Below are 18,268 nucleotides of genomic sequence, written 5' to 3'. Positions count from 1 at the left end.
ATTGTGATAGGGAAATGTATTAAAGAAACGTAGAATGTTCTTCTGTGATTCTATATGATTACGTGACAGGCCTTAGAGAATTTGTTTGATATTATTTATTTAAGGTGAGAAAAAATGTATGACATTTTTTCTGGAATTTATTGCTATATATTTACCAAATGTTTTCTAAAACAACTAATTTTAAAAGGACAGTGCTGAGTTCAAGAATTCAGTTTTAGAAATGAGGATTAGAAAATACTGGGACTCATCCGGTTGACAGTGTATATAGAGATCATAAACATTTAGGCTTAGTATTTCATTTTTAAAATTACTCAGTGGATGTTTTATGTTAGCACTTTTGGACTCTTAAATTGCAATAGTTGCTCTGAGAAGTTTTAGTGATAATTCCAGTCAGGTGGGGCACAGGTGAGTGAGTAGCCGAGACATGTACAAACAGTGGTCATGGGTATGGCTTTGCCTGCTTTTGAAAGCTGTGTGGACTGACCAACTAATGAAAACTTCCTAGTTTAGATATGGCTTATGTAGGCAAATGTGTTTTCTTTGGTAGAATTTGTACCAGTTGCAGCAAGAAATGTAGCAGAATTGAGTAAACCTATTTTTCCACTCAGATAACTACATTTATATCAGGAATATGATAGGATAAAAATGTTGCAAGCCTCAGAAAATGCTGCTGCCTTAAAGTAATTCAGTAACTGAATAGAACAGGGTTGCAAATAATTTCCAACTGAATTAGAGGGAGGTTTTGTGTGATTACAGACTCCTGAAGTGCTTTTTTTCAGCTTGATACCATGTGCAGTTACTACTACAGATCCTTAGCTTGGTCAGAGCTTCTGCTTTAAGATATTTTTGTGTTCCCTCATCCCAGTAATAGTGCCAGAAGCAATTTGAAAGGTTTCTCCAGAAGGAAAAAAAGTGAGTTGAATATGTACTATTATGGCTGAAGCTGGTAAGTGTGCACTTGGATTTGAGATGCACGATTAGTGCATAAAAAGTTGCTTGTATAAGGGGATAAGTAGACATAATGGGATGGAGTTAAGAAATGGAGGTTTTAGGATGTGTATCAAGCAGAAAAGCTTCCTCATGGGTAGGATAGACTGCAAGTAGTCGTTTCAGGAGGCATTGCCCAAACCATTTAGCTTGATGCAACAAAGAAGCAGTGAATGAATGAGTGAATCCAACTGAGCTTTTCTGTCTCCTAATATGCATCATTAAAGAGTGCAAAAAGGAAAATGAGAGGCAAACATTTTTGGATAAAGATACTGGAAATTCTCAGGCAGTATGCTACTCATGCTCCTGGGGAGATAAAGATCTAGCTTCAAAGAAAGGATTTATATGCAGGCCCTAAGGACTTTCGCCTCTGCTGTAGGTGTGAAATGGGAAGTTTGAGATTCTGACCGAGGAACTGTGCATTTTAGAGCCCACCATTATCATGTAGGCTTTCTCTAGGAATGGGGGCTAGCACACAGGCGTCCTTGCTGAATGTCCTGACCAAAAAGTGACTTTGTTTTTGCATTCCTTCTGGCCCCAGGAATGCTGAACTCCTCGCTAAGCAGCAGCCCAGTTTCAGAGGTGGTGATGGGTGGGAGGATACTCTCACCCCAGAACAGCATGCTGCCGGGGGCAGGCTCCTGGCAGGGCTGACATGGGAGTTTCCTGCTGAATGCTGAATCTGGGCCCTTCACCTCCAGGGCGATGAATTCTCTGTATTTTAGGTTTGTGCCATCCAAAAAGTGACTCAGGCATCATATGTGTTTTAAAAATAAAAAGAATCTGTTCCTGGCTGCAGTAGACACCCTTGGTTTATGTAAGAGAAAACCATGAGACCTGTGGCCAGGTCAGACCGTAAAGGAGGTGAGTGGAGGTAGTGTGAAGTTGCAGCTCAGTGTATGCATGGAAATAGGACTGCCAGTGCAGGTGACACCTTAGACCCACCACCTAAATTCTGCTGGGGAGCCCAGGAGCATTATCATGTCTACCCAAAGGGGGCACAGGAAATGAGGAAGATATATCTCATTGAATAGGTCTTCAGAGTTGCCCACACTGAAAAAAAACCACAAAGTTTTGAGTTTCAGGTGAAGTTTATCCTAAAGTTTGACTGCCTGTGTGAAGTGACCCATGTAACGTCAACTCAGTGTTATTTCTCAGCCCAGTAGGGAAGTAAAGCATCTGTGGTCTTTCACGTATCAATGTGTGCAAGTATTTGTCTTTCCTGACTGACGCATCTGTAACAACATGGTATTTGATGTGCCTCAGCAGAGAAGTCCCCACGGACCTTACATAGTGAATCCAACAGGATTCAGCCTTGGGAGCAGCCATGCTAGTACTTTCTTCCTTTATGGGTTTAAAAGAATTTAGAAAAGCAAACTGAAAAAAGCCTATTATAAACAAATATCTGAATCATCTCTTCCATAATATCTTAGATTAAGCTTTTTATTGATTGGCGTTGCACTTCCTTACAAAGACTGCTAAGTTTTTTTTCTCATGTTTGAAACAAATGGGAGTTGTGTAGCTACAACCGCACACAATGTGTTGGAAAGCTGCATGCCTAAATCTTTTGAGCTGAATTACAATGGATTTATTAGAACAAAGAATTAAAGACAACTAATGCCTGAACACTGGAGACTCCTATAGCTGCACCATGCCAAATTTTTCTCTTGATCTGTGTATAGCATTCTCAGGGCTAAGGATAACATACACATACAAATACAGGGGATGAATAGTGTGCAGTAGTCTAGATCTTGCCTTCCTGTTCTGCGGGGTATTTTCAGTTACTGAAAAGGTGAGAATAGGAATGGGGAACTGTCTTTAATTAGAAAAAACAAAAACAAAAAACTAAACCCAGTGTTTCCAGCAAGATAGCTGAAGAAGATCTCTGACACTATAGCTTGGTCACTATTTCTGCTTCTCCTATAGATTATTCTAGAAAGAGCTCAGTTCTTCCCGTTAATTATTAGTCATAAAAAATTCAAGGAAGCTGGTAGAAAATGTTGTTCTACAATGTTTTAGGAGAAGCTTAACATATTATTACAGTGAATGTTTGGCACAAATTATAGTGTCACTAATTAAAAAGGGATATCCTTATTTCAACCTGTTGGTTTTTTCATTTAGTATCTTTCTGAACTGGAAAAAAATGTAATGAAAACTGTTTTCAAAATTCTTCAGTCCCTTCCATTTAGATTACTCAAAACCAAATTATATTCAGTTGTCTTGTTATAATCATTCATTTTCTATAGGCCAGACACCTTAGGTCTTCGTTGCATAAGAACTTGTAAGAACCTGTTTCTCTCTAGCCTGCAGGAAAGAAAAGAAAAGTATGTTCCTTTCTCCATCCTAAACAATCCTCAGAAGCAGCGGGAGGGAGGTGTTGGGAGAGGAGAGGAAGGTGGCAATGCATATTCTCCTTTGTGTTTGCACAGAGAAGAAAAGGTATGAGTGGAAATCAACACCTGTTCTAAAAACAGCTCTGCTGATCAGAGAGGTTATGTGCCCCTTGGTCTTTTATCACCTCTCCATCAGAGGTCAGTAGTGAAGGTACTTATCAGATGTCAGATCCTTGGAAGAACCTGGACATCCATGCCTGGCTTATTGGTTTTGATAGGAGATGTCGAAGGTTTAATCAAAACCCTCCTTGGGTAGAACATGCCCGTTTATGGATTTGATCAGAGACACAGAGTGTAAGCCAGGCTTTTTGAAATTTACTGTCTTTCTGAGAAATCTGAACTAAACAGAGCAGAGACTGATAGAGTTTAAAGGTCAGAAAGAACTTTTATGACCATCCTGAGTTGGATGAACAGTTTACAATGAAAAAAAACATATTCAGTAACGTTAAATAAGTTGAAAATGCTAATTAAGAAACAGAGATAAGATTTATGAAAGTCATAATAAAACTACCAACACAATATTTGACTCTCCCATAACACAATCATGTATTAATTGAAGGTGCATGGTTTACCATCTCTTTTTATGTATGAGAAGAAGATATATTCAAATGGCCGATGCCTTTTGATTCAACACGCTGTTTCAAGCACATTTTTTGATCTGTACCATGGCAATCTACAATATATTGTATCTACTGTCTCAGAGCATCCTGAAGAATGGTGAGAAAGTGTGACTGTATCACAAACCAGGAGACAGAGCAACAACTAACTGCATAGATGTCACAACTCATTAAGAAATAAGGCAAAAAACATCTGTCTTAAATATGGATACTGAGTTTCTAAAACTTGCCTTTTTGCATCTCTAACTTTAGTAAAGACCACACAGCTGTCAATCTGTTATCTAAGTTAGAAGAAAGAATCAGTGTGAACCCATCACAGCTCTGTGTTTTTTGGCTAGAAATAACCAGTGCAAGATCTCTGCAGCTCCTCTGATGACTGAAGGAGTCCCACCTACAGTGTTTTCAGAAGTGGGCTGGAACAGGAAATAAGATAAGCCTTTGGGATACAAAACTAATTCTCTCACTTAGGAGGGGGAAGAACAAACTGCAGGACCACTGTGCCAGCCCAAGAATAATAGTGTTCTTATACCTCTTCCAGAAGAATCTCAATAAGTTTCCAAATACTTTAGTCACTTTGTAAGAGCTTGTAAAATTTTGGAAGAAATAGAGAAAAACACAGGAAGTGCCAACTTGATGAAACTCTGTTTTCTGTGTACTGGTAGGTGGGTACAACCAAAAATAAATGATCTATTTACAAAGCACATGGTATAACACATCGCTTTTAGCCACAGTCATTATTTAGAGCCAGACTGGAATATAAAGGGAGAATGTTGAGAAGATGATGGCATATTCTTCTAGGAAGGACATCAGGACATACCAGCCCTCTGGTACTCTTCTGAGGCATGATTCCTGTAAAGGTCCCCTGCTGGAGGAGAGGAACGTTTTTGCTGTTCTTTGCAAAGCTGAATTATACTTCAATTTAGGAGGCATGCTGCTGGTACTGCAGCTTTCTCTCTGGGGAGCAGCTTCACTGACACAGAAGGGGTCTTTGTGTGCCCAGGTGTCATGAGTCATGGTGAGAAAGCTGGCCTGCAGCAAAACCAAGACTCCCAGCCTGATCATATCCCCAGTCTAGTGCTTTGAAAAATAATTTTGTTATGTATTTTTCAAAAGTAAAGCTTAGTCAAATTCTGTATTTTCCCTTACTGACCTAAGCAAACAAAAACATCAGAGATACAGTCTTGGTATATTTTTCTAGGGGAAAAATTGCACACAGGAATCTATTCCAAATTCATATGTCAGAAAAGCCACACTAGATAGTTTCACGTAGCAAGGCTTTGTATAAGACATTGTGCTTAGGTTTAGTTCTAAGGACAGCTCTGAGTTTGGATGAAAGCAAATGCAAAGCAAAACTCATTTGAAATCACTCAGTTTCATAGGTTTTTTTGCTGATACCACAGCAAAATGTAAATAATGTGTGAGTTTTCTGCAAGGCTGCAGCTGACCTCAGGTACTCTAACCATTTGTCTCAAGCGCACTCCAAAGATTTCTGACCTATAATGAACCCTTGGGTGTGCTTGCTCTGAGCTTCAGGTTTGTGACAGAAGTCAAAACTGTGACAGATTTCATTCAGTAAGGTAAGTGCTTAGTCTTTGAAGGACAACTATTAGTCTAGATCATATGAATTAAGTCTAGATCATATGAATTAAGCAACTATTGGAGAAATAATTGGAGAATTCCCTGTGAACAGCATCTGGAGCTTAGAAGTGCGTTTCTTGGTCTACTGTATTTGCTATGTTTATAGAGAAACTAAGATACTGGGTATCTGTTTTCTGTTACCAAATTAAAATACAATTCACTGGTCCAAGTGAACAAACAATGATTTCTTTAAAATCTCCTTTTTAAAATGTATACATGTCTGTGGGAATCAAATTCCTGTAGTTAGGATGTTTTCACTTAAGGAACCATCCTATGAATTACCACTGAGAACAGGCACTTTTTTTCTTTTCTTTTTTTTTTTTTCTTATTAAGAAGTTAGCACATTTCTAACTCTGCAGTGTATGGAATCATTTGTGTTAAGGAGAAGTAATCCTTACTTTTATTGAAGTAATTTTTAAGGGGCAGATCCTCAGATGATGTAAATGGGCATAGCTCCCCCACTGAAATAAGTGTTCATATAGCCACAAAATGGAAAAGAATACAATGGCAGCAGTTTCATAAAATATAAACTGTAAATCTGAAATGGAAACTATATTTAACACAGTGATAAACTTGCACAGTTAAATGCTTAGCATTTGAGCAGTCTGAAAGTAAAGGTTATTTACAGAGTAAAAAATGCCTCTAGTTATGGAGCAGTCTGCAATAAACTATTTTTAAATAGTAGGAGTTTTCTACATTGCTACCTGTGTTTAGGCTTGGCTCTCATTTGCGCTGCACTAGCTTTCCATTGCAAAGGCTTTTTTAAAGGCTATTAAAATAGGCATAAATTAGTCTCGCATGCCTTTAATGACCTTTCTGCCTTGCCAAAATGGTGTAGTATTGTAGAGAATCAGTCCTGTATGTGTCTGAGGTAACCTAATTATGCTGTTATTGGCTGTATCCTAATGCACTTGTGCAGGGAAGCATGTACTAACTTATTTGAGTAAGTTTCTGAACCCAGTACTTATTTGCACGTTTCCCAAAGTTTAGGACCGTAAATCTGAATCCTTAATATTGCTCTGCCGTATTATCTGTGCTTTGGAAGAAGGCATAGTCTTACAAGATTGGAAGGATTTATTATTATATGAATCGTTGCAGAACATTAGTATTTTTTCATTTGATTGCTCGTTTTGGATCAGGTACTCGTCAGCGTTTTTACTAGAATGGATCTGTTAGCGTGTGACATTTTGTAATGCTGCCTGAGCTAGTGTGAACACTAGTAACAGGGTAAGGTGGAAAGTTGTCCTTAAATGTGCTGCCAAGAAGCAAGGCCAATTAGCCTTGAGAAGAGCATCACGCTGTCTTGTAGATGCATAGGTGTCTGTTTTGCCTCTGTTACTGGAGTTATTGTGCTCAAAGGTGATTTTTTGTATTAGTACATATGACACTGCATTATGCTCTGCACATACCAAAATGGTCACTTACGATCCCTTTGAGGAAAATGTGGCCCTTATCTACGATGAAAAGCATAAAAAGCTCAATCCTGTAATTGTATTGAAGAGAGCTGGGGAGCTGTGTCTTAGTTAAGATCCGGCCAAATCAGCACACACACAAGATTTTAGTAGAACTGGGCTGTTTAATGCAGCCAAGCAAGTACACCAAGATTCACTTGCTGAGAGCTGAAGTTAGACACATGCTTCCTAGAACTAAAGCAAACATTTCTGTCTAGGAAAAATCTGCCTGGATTTCCCTCACTCTGAATATTTAAACTCAAGTGGGATGACTAATATCTGTGCTCTGAGCCTAGCTCAACTAGAAATTACGGCGTTAGCAGAGGAATTCCTGGGTTCTCTTCTGTAGCTGGTGTTACACAGGAAGACCAACTAAGTTAAAATGGGAAGATAGCAGAAGGGAAGGGAGTAAGGTGTTAGAGACCCCCTTGACTTTCCAGGTATGGTCTCTGCAACTGAGCTGAGACCCCATTGTGTTTTCCAGTTCCTCTACCTCTCCCTTCCACTGTGTTGTTTTCTACTCCTTCTCCTTCAACCTTAAATAACTGGGATCCCCTCCTCTGGTTCCTGCCTTGTGACCAGCCTGGGATTTTTCCCCTTTCAGATGCCCTTCCCTTTTAAAAAGATCTTGCCTATGCTGTTCCAATTAAAGTCCACACTCACTTTAATATCTACTATATCATTCCAGTAGGTACAGACACTGTCCTTTATCACCAAAACAGATGTTGGTGGTTTCCTAATGACTCATGCTGCTACAGGTTAAGCAAACATTTCCATACTGCATGTATCAAGCACAGATATTTCCGTGCATATTAGTTTGATAAATGTACACTAAAAAAAAAAAACTATAACAGCATCACTGCCTCTTCCTCCTTCACCATCCCCTTCACTGTACCCTCAAATATGATTTTTTTTAAACCTTGTGCCTTTCCAGCTACTTTAGGTTCTTAGAACTGCATGAGCATCTTTAGTTGATCTGGTAAGCACAGGATGGGCTTTCATAGATGGGATCATTTTAAGTAGCTTACACATGTCTTCCGGCTCTTAAGCAGTCAGCTGTTTAGAGTATAACACAATCAGCACTGAAAATATTCTTAACCTGTCCCCTATCCTGGATATTACAGGGTATCAAGAAAAGCTGGAAAGCTGTCAAATAGTTGGACTTCAATTCCTGGCTAAATTTCAAGGTAAATAAATAAATCAACATTTTGCAAATGTAAATGGGATTGGATTATTCAAATTGAGGTTATTGACAGTCATCTCAGTTGTGCTGATTCTGTTGCGAAGGGACAGATTTTGTCACCTTCTGGAAAACATCTAGGCCTGCTGCTGATATACAAAAGGAGATGAGACTATTATCCTGTCTGCTCATATTTCCTGAGGTCCCCTGGAGTGATACAAACTCATACTGCACTGAGTGTGAGCAGCACCTACATTGATCAACCACAGTAATTTGGCCTGTATGAAGAAACTTGACAGAGGAGCATCTTCTAACATTTCTTACACCCTCTGTTACTACATTGGCACAAAAGCCGGGGCAATTTAGTTCCTCGAGAACATGTCTGGAGATGCAGTGTGAATCTCCGTGCATTCCCATGCACTCTCACTTGCAATTGTGAAGAAGCACTGCAGACTCTGCAGAAAAGGAGCACTCCCATCAAACTGGTTCCGTCGATTTTATTTGAAAAGATAATGATGCTTTACAGACTCCGGGGACACATTTTCCAGCACTTCATGGGGTTTTAGCTGCATGAGTCCCATCAACACCAGTGGGAGTCAAGCAGCCAAATCCACATGCACTGTACTGAAAATGTACCCCTGAGGGCCCAGTTCACAGCAGCAGAAACAACACAAGCCATTTCACCCTCAGGACTTTTACTTCCATGATCCATGAAGAGAGCAAAATACACTTTGTGGCTCATTAAACCTTTTCACAGTACACAAGTGAACACACACGGCTGGATAATGGTTGGTACTCTCCAATTCCTGTATGAGGAGCCAAGGAAGCACGCTGTAGTGTACTGCATTCATTGTGCATTTAAATAATGGACTGAGATTTTCCTCAAAAATAAAGACACATTAATTATCTTGAAACCCTGGTGCTTGTAAAGTATTTGCACCTTTCTGTAAAGAAATGTGTTTAATGAGCCTTTCAGCTTCGTGTCTGACTGTTCAAAGGATCAGCAAATCCATCATTTTCTTGCCATCTTCTTCATTCTGATCATTATTTGGTGGGCTGTGTAAAAGTCTCAATCTAAATTTCTACTGTCATAGAAAAGCCTCAATTAAGCATGAAGCTGCTTTATGAAACATGAGTCTGCTCGTCTTCTCTGATATTTATTGACTTGAATGTGTTTATTATCCTATAGGGAACAGGAATCCTGAACTAGTATACGTGACTGACAAAGAAGTAGGTAAGGTCTCCAAAACCTTTCTCCTCACTTGCAGTTCCTGCTAGCATTTTCCCTGTTTGCTACAGCTGGGAAAAGAGCTTCAGCATTCAAATAAGGAGTTAACATTTATTCTTGCTTCATGTAGGACCTTTCATACAAAAGAGTATCTCTTTCTGCCCTCCTATGGCAATGTTTATCGGGGTAACTTTGTATCAGGTAATGTTGTAATGCAATAGCTGTGTTTATCTTGTATAACAAAGTAGGAAATTGGACCTAGAAGGTCATTTGTAAGCAGCGCTGTGTATTCCTGGGTGTCTCTATCTATTGTGTCTTAACGCTGTAGGAGGAAAAACTGTTATTTGGGAAGTTATTCGTAGATTTGGGGGTAGGGTGAATTATCTGAGTTTTCTAAACAGCTGGGTTTTATAAAACAGTTGTAAGCTGTTCTTCTTCTTTGGGAACCTGCTGGTAAGAGGGATATATACTGGGACCTAGAGCTCTGGTTTGGAACAAGTCCATTATGAAAAAAGGCATTTCCATCTGTATCTGTTTGGTCCTAGTCCAGCTCTTAATGAATAGTGATCCATATAATAAAACCCATTGCTAGAATTGGCAGTCCCAGTGGAGTGTCTAAGGACTGAACTGTCTCACAGTGCCTTTGCTTCTGGAAGACAGTGCTGAGTCAGCTTGGGTCAGTGCCTTGCCTCTCGAAATTGCGTCTGTTCTGAATCGATGGACAGGGTGTCAGTCATCAGGGTTGTGCCCCGGGACAGTTCACAAGCAATAGCTTAACTTTGAGCTGCCATCTCTTCCCTTTACAAAATTTGAATGTGGAGGTAGCTTAGTAATTAATAGCGAAAACTCTTGCAGCTTAGAGGCTTGAATTAATATTTAGGGACATTTTTCTTTACATTTTCATGTAGATGTAGCTTTTGTGAAAAGTTCACTAAGGGTACCTACCTTTTTGCCTTATTCATGGAGTAGGTATCATGCTCTGTACAGCAGTCAGAGTATGCAATTCTCTGTACAACCAACCAGGCATGCTACAGTCTTGACCTACAACACATCTTTAAGGGCAAAGGCAGCCAAGGCTTTCTTTTTAATTCAATTTTAGGAGAGGTTCGTGCCAGTTCTCATTCCCTGAGGCATAGGTAACAGGTAAGAAGAAGTAAATTCGTTGCCAGCTGTTACATTACCAGCTCTGAGTCTTACACCGTACTGGTTTGACTTCCTGACTTCCTTTACTTCCTACTTTGAGCTCTGCTGGTCATGTCTGCAATGTCTGAGAAATACAACATCTTGTCCCAGCATGTCCTGTGCTCAGTGAAACAACCTAGAACGAATTATTTGAGAGTGGTCTCCTCTGGATTCTGTAGAGCCTGTATCCAGGATGGTAGGCTAGCCACGTGGCAGCAGGATAGAGGCCAATGACACAGGCAAAGGGCTCGGAAACATCCTGCACTCATCACTTCTCTGTTTTTTCAGTGTCTGTGACACAATTAATACTGCATTTCCCAGCTTTCTGTTGCTTTGTTTCAATTGCATGTCTCAGAGGGAAAGCCCTTCATTTTGCCAAAGCGATTAAAATCACAAGAGTGGCAGAGATCGACACTCACTTTGAACTGGGGGTTCAGCAACATGATTTACTGCTGTTGCTGAAGTGTGAGCACTCATGTGTGACTCTGACTGCACTGCATGTGCCATTCTCATCAGTGCATAACGTGTGGTCTGGGTCTGATGGCAGAGCTCCAAGTCTGCCTCCCACATGCAGTGTGCTTGAACAATGCCAAGCAGAAAGGCCAAGCTAATCACTCAGAGAAAGAAGAGCAGCAACGATAACTCACTATTGAGCTGATCTTCAGAACAGATCCACTCCATTCTGAAGAACGCCTGGAAAAATTTACTACACAATAGAAAGAAGTGTGTTTGTGTAAAGCACAGTGAATTAGCTAAGTCTCACCAATTCTTGTCATTGCACTAATGAGTTCCAAGTCTCCAGTTTGCTCTGCAGCACAACTGGTGGCTCTCTGGAACGATCATTTGGGAACATGCTTGTACTGCTTCATGTACACCTGGGCTTCATAAGAAAACCAGATTATGTAATGTCTATAGGTGTGTTTTGATTACAGCCTTGATAGATGTTTTACCCTCTAAAAAGATTTTTCTGCAGTCAAAATACCCTAGGATCTCACGAAACCCACAGTAAATAAAAAGGGAAGAAAACATCAGTATTTGATTAGTAGATGCTATTGTTCTTTCTACTGGAAGAAAAACCCTGTTCATTTATATTTATCTCATTGCTCACTTTGTTTAGTGCTCTACTTTAGGATTCAAGATTAATGTTTTGATTTGTCTTGGACTTCATCTTTGCAAGTGATCTTTGCATCTTTCTCTCTGCTCCACTTAAGAATGAAAGCCCCACTCTGATTCAAAGAATTGCTACTCTTCCTGGGAAAACTGAAAAATATTGCTTAAAAATAAGTTGCTCTGCATGCTAGTTTTTACATTCACCACCTCTTTTTCCTTTAGAGGCTCATTCTCTGTTGTGTGCCTGAAAACAGGGATCTCCTTGTGTGTGCTGTAGGGCAGCACTGAAGGCTCCCTGGGGCAGTAAGTTGAAGCAACTGTCCGAAGAGGGTTAAGAGAATTCCTACCTATCAGGCAGAAGTAGGAATGAAGGAGAACAGGCTCTAGAGTTAAAGGAGAGGTATGGCATCTTTCCCTTTTGCTGAGAGACAAACGAGAAGACTTCTCAGACAGCTGCTAGCATTTATCATTGGATCTTTTTCTTGTGTTCTTTAAATCTGTAAGTGATGCCTAAAAGCAAGCACCTTCAAAACACCAATGCTGAAATTTCGCTGTGTACTCAACATTTTGTCACACTAATTGTTATAATTTTGCTTCATTTTTATTGAATTTCTTATTTATTTCTCTGTTTCCTGCAGATAGACCAGGTTGCAGTTTTGATCTGACTATTGTCAGGTCTCAGCCACGAGATGCTGCTAGCTACGACCCCAAGTCTGTGAGGGCTTTTTTGGCCTTACTGGTATAACTCTCTTGTGCTTTTAAGTCCAAAGGGCATTCTCATTCACTGTGGTCTGCCTATTGATAGCCAAAGTATCTTGATATACTTGCCTTCCTTATGCAGTTTTACCTTTGGTATAAGATACTGAGGATGTTTTGGCATTTTCCTAGACAGATAATGTTTCCTCAGCTCTAGGCACTGGCATTGTGAGCCATGTTAGTGATATAGTTAGAGGGTATAGCTATATGTAAATATTCAGCCTAAGTGAGTTACCAACGTCTACCAGGCTGTTTAACAATCTAATGGATTCTGTGACTGACAGTGATGACTTGTCTTTCACTTGCTTTCTTGCTCTTTATTATGCATTCTTTTAGGAAAACAAGTGCTTGGTGGAGCTAGATTTGTATGTCCATGTAGGTGTACGGCGCATGTGCAAGGCACAGCTGGGAAAAACAATAATAGCTGCCTGTGCTCCTGATGACTTGCTACAAATACATGAGTAGTAGATGCTATAGTAGAGATTGAGGGGATGTCTCATGCTAAACATGTTTTTGTATGACTGTATAATGTTTTTTCCACAGCGTCCACAACTCTTCCTTTGTATAGGTCTTCTTAACTAGAGGAGAAGGCTCTGTGCATAGTCACAACCCAGTAACTTTTCAGAGTTGATCGTTACATGCAGCATGCACATGCTGATCTGTTGTTTCCTGAGATTCAACTTCTGCTGACAAGAAACTTTCAAATATGACACTTTTCAGGGCTGAGAAATACTTTTTGATTGTTTCTGGTAGTTTGCTTTGGGCTTCCAAGTCATTTGCTGACATAATCAGGTAGAGCATGGAGCTACTTTTGCTATATTACAACTCATAGTATCTATTCTTTTATTTTTTCCTACTTGTATTCAACTCTGAGCAAAACTGTTGTCTCTCTTGGTATCTAATCAGTGCCCAGTTCTAGAACATGTCCCCTTTCATAGCTGTCAGCCTAGGGATTAGAATCTGGTTCATGTTATTCTGTCATTATTATTGTTTTCTTAATCCATATCTTGAGGAATAATGACTTGAGCTGGAACCCCATATTTGTAGGAGCCAACTTATTTGCAACATCATGTGCTGTGCAGTTACCATGTGCCGTGCAAAGACAGCCAAGACAATGCAACATTTAGGCTTTATTTCCTCATCTGAATACCTCTTTCAGTAGGTACCTCTTGAAAGTAAAATAATGCAAATATCAGAATATTAACTCTGTATCTGTATCAATAGTTCCCAGCATGTGGCTTGTGAATGACAGCAAAGGCGAATCCTTCCTGGAAGAACTTATTGTATTTTTCAATTCTGGGACGCAGACCAGAGAACACAAAGATAAGGGTTTTAGAAATGTGAACACTCAGAATGGGGCCAGAGCAGTCTGATCATATTGGGTACGGTACAGCATACCAGTTGAGACTCGTTGGAAGAAAAGGGGGAGGGAGGATATGCAGACTAGAGGTTAGGGCCCTCACCAGAGTTAGATTAGTCTCTGTCTCATTTTAGGTCCACCAGTGAAACTGTATGAACAGTCCCTGAACCCAAGACTTCCTCATGCCCTATGACTTAGAGTTGGGCTGTTTCCCATGCTCTGTGAATTCAGAACTGTGTCATCTTGGTATCACAAGGAAGGGCAGAGCTGCCACCTAGCCGGACTGGCCTCTGGACTTGTACTTAAAGCTCTGGGAAATGGGAGTTCGTGTTTACACACTTTGGAAATGAAGCAGGAATTGAACCCCATTTTCCTTTTTCTAAAATAAGTGCTGTAAATCCCCAACAGTGGTCCTCACAAGCCTGTTTTTACTGCTGTGATGCTTTTGCCAATGAACAGCAGCTGCAAATACATGTTGTGGAGCCCAATCTCATTCATGTAAGATGGACGTGTTCTGAGATGTTGTACAAGGCAAGAAAATGGCTTGTTCCTGGATCCCCAGCTGCTTAGACTGCATCTTGTCTGGGCAAATACTGAGGTAGAAGTCTGATGTATGGGTGATGACTGAGTAGGGTCTTCTCTAAATTTCAGTTTTGGGTTCACTAGCTTCCCTGTACTTTGCACTATTTCCTTTAAAAGCAATGTAAACAATGTCTTTAGTTTAGACATTGTCATGTTTTACAAAATGAAAGGTAGATTTTCAGCTTCATAAGGACACTTATGTCTCTGTGGGACAGCTTCTGATGAAAAGAGTGGTAGTGTGTGTATTGATTGCCCTGTCAACGATTTGTACATTTTGTTCAGGTAATTCTAACGACACCTGTGAAAATCCAAGTGGAAAAGACTTGGACCTGTCTGTACCTGCCAGCATGACTGATGTGTGTGGCACATGGAAAGCAGAAGCCTGGAAATGACATGGCTTTCCTATTAAAGAGCTCAAGAGTTTCTTCTTTTTCCAAAACTCAGGCCTGCAGGGAGCGTAGAAGTGATCACTGCAAAGCTGCCTCTTTGGGGGAATGACAGGCTCTGGAACAAACCTTTTCCAGATAGGTATCCCTTTTGCAAGTATATGAAGAGCTGACAACCCATTTTTCTTTCTTTTTGACAGGGCTGCCCCCCCCCCCGCCCCAAAATATCCATTGTTTCTCAGAACTTCTTAGATATAAATCCATAGTGTCTGAAGGGAGTGAAGTGTTCAGAGATGTGAATACACTACCTAGGGAAGACTGGGCTGATCTGACAAGTGATATAAAGCTTTTCCCAAAAATCAGTTCATGTCTCAGAATATATCCATGTATTCTGAGCCCGAGGAGCCCACACAGCCCTGGTGGATTCTACATTGCAGGCCTCCTAGTGACATTAACGTTTAAGTATTCTCCTTGCAGTGGAGAGAATTGTTTTGTGTGCTGTTGAGTCTGATAAGGGAGTGCTCATCATTGCAGCACAGTTCCAGCCTGGGTCTATTGAAGTGAAGCTTTGTGTATGCAGTGAGAGGGAGAAGAGGACTGGCAGGCAGTTTTCACTTTAAAGCAGTCAAATGTTTATTATTTTAGATTCTTTCCCTAGCAGAGGTAAACTCTCTAAATTAGAAAAGACCTAAAGGTTTTTGAGTTTAAGCTGGATTTTCGGAAACCAGAGACAGCTGAAGGCTGTTGCTATTAGCCCAGCAAAGGGATGACAGAAGAGTGAAATGATGCAAGAATGGCTTGATCAATAGAGGACTGTGAAAGAAGATGGCTCAATTTTTATCGTCATTTTTTTCTTGGTATTCTAGCTACCATGTTCATATTGTGAACTTAAGATACATGCAGCTCCTGTTTATAATGATTTATGGACAGTTTTATGCTTTAGATTTATTTGAATCACAGATTTAACCAGGTTAAATAAAATGGAGGAAAATTGCTTTAGCTAATTCTAATCCACTTTGAATTGTCAAGAAGACTCTGCACTTCTTGCGCTGTGTCATACGATGATTGCATCTGTGACTTGAGATGGATCTTCTTAGAATTTTCCCTTGTAGTAGGGAAGGCTTTTAAACACAAAAAGCCAGGATTTATTTGAATTGTGAAAAACACAAAATGCATCTTTTTAAACAGGGTAAGCTCAACAGCTAGGGAAGACAGAGCAGAAGTAAAGAGGTTTGTAAACAGCTCTGCCATTGCTTTCTCTGTGTTTAGTGAGTCCTGGTTTCTAGCCAGCTCAGTGACTTTCTGAGTGGCAGTAAATTCTGCAGCTTTCCCTCTGGTCCATGGGAAGTCCCTTCTCTGCCCCTGAGGCCTGTTTATCTGCTCGCAGCCCTCTCCGCAGCCTTGTCTTCCTGAGCTGCAGACTCTCTGCTCCATGCTGTGCTGCTCTTGCTTGTTGTTGCAGCCCTGGGAACCTCTTTTCCACTGAGCTGGCTCAGAAGACCCCCAGGGAACAAGATGTCTCTCCCCTCACACACACGTGTAAGAATGAACCACAAACTTCGAACAAACGAATAATGTAGATGTCATCCACGTACTGTTCCTGAAGAGAGACTCATGAGTGTAATGTGAACACTTTTTCATTTGTCTGAGGTTTCAGGCTGTCCTGTTCAGTTTTGCCACGTGTTTTCAAAGCTGATGTTTTTTTCACTTTGGTGTTCTCCAGCTACACTGTACATGAGGACAGTTGAAAATCATTACTGTTTGACGAGAATGAGAGCTTGGTGTTTTTCCAGCACAGCTCTTCGGGCCTTCCCATGTTAGAGGTCATTCAGCCACATTAGAAATGCAACCTTTCCTGACGTATAATAAAGGAGAAGTTTTATATTAGTACTCAGACAAAAACCTGCTTGACTTACCACAGTTTAATGCCTCAGCTAAGCTGCAGTTAACCAACTTCAAGCATGAACTAAAATCTTAAATCCCATTAAAAAGGTGCAAGCCTAGATACGTCACATCTGGGACAGACTAAGCACAGGTAAGTGGTTGGTTACTGTGACTGAGTGGCAGTGCATCTCACTGAGCTGCCATAACTCCAGATGTGTGCTGGGACCCTTGGTAATAATTGCCCAAATGCTCTTTAATAGAGGAAGCTGAAAAGTTGAACATAAAGGATTTTTTTTTCTGAGGCACAGGAGGTCCAGGGCAGTTTAATATCCCAACTACTGTGCAAAGTTACACAAGTTATTTGATAACCATATGTGGGTAAGACCTCAGACTTAGGTACCACATGAAAGATGAAACTTCCAGTAATGTACTTTCCCCCCTACCACTAGGTCTGAGCATTAAAAACAACAATCAGAGCAAAAAATGTACTGCTGCCACCACTCCTCACAGCACCAACATTTTTCTTGGCTATCTTTCTCCTGAATAGTGCTCATCTCCAATCCCATTTATTTTGAGTTCTCTAAAGCCGCAAGGCGACATAAGCAAATGCCAAATGTAGGAACATAAAGTCCCATACAAACTACTTTTACCAAATAGGGTCATTCTTTTTCCTCAGAAGGCTTCCCTCTCTTCTGTCTTCAGATTCGTAATAGCTAATCAAACAGTTCAAGAGCCAAAAGTTTTGCAAGGGTGAGGTGGGCAGTAAGGGAGCAATTAGAGGGAGCGCCATATTTTAGAAAACTCCACAGAGCTATTTTTACTAGCTATATTGCCTTTAGTTTTATCAAGTGCCAGAGCTGAGTGCAAGTGAGACCTACTGCGAGTCTGTAACTATGTGAAAAATTTATCAGCAGTTTTCACAACAATATTCACTATCAGCTTCATCTTCACGGATATTATGCCCCCCTCAGGGAATAAAAAACAACAACCAATCTTTAAATTGTACATTGGTTTTAGTATGAAAGAATGCTTCTGTATATGTTAAGTGATTTATTTGTAGGCAAGGATTGGAAGTGATGCTCTAAATTCAAGGCCTGATTTTATTTTTCCCTAGTTCTAAAGCTCTAGTGTTTTGCCTGCAGCATAGCTTAAAATTTTTTTTTTTTTTTTTTGCATGATGCTATCTTAGGAAGGAGGCTTTCTGAAAACGCAGGGGAAAAAGACAGATATCAATGAAACAGTAAGGCTGAAAATAAGTAGTAAATAAATCTCTCATGATAAAGCAGGCTCCTCTTTCTTACCCCTCTCTGGTATCAAGTATTACAATACCTATAGTTGTAGTCACCTTTTTTTAACCATCTCAAGAAAATTCTGTAATATGTGCACACTAATGTATGTATTTTCCACCGACTCTAAGTTAATTTTTTATATTTTTCTTCTTTCTTCTTTTAAGCATTATGAAATAATTTCATCATCTGAAAAGAATACTGGATTCCTTCCATTAACTGACAAGC

Source organism: Struthio camelus, chromosome Z (assembly GCF_040807025.1).
Source record: "Struthio camelus isolate bStrCam1 chromosome Z, bStrCam1.hap1, whole genome shotgun sequence".
Classification (NCBI taxonomy): Eukaryota; Metazoa; Chordata; class Aves; order Struthioniformes; family Struthionidae; genus Struthio; species Struthio camelus.
Note: the sequence above shows the minus strand (reverse complement) of the source record.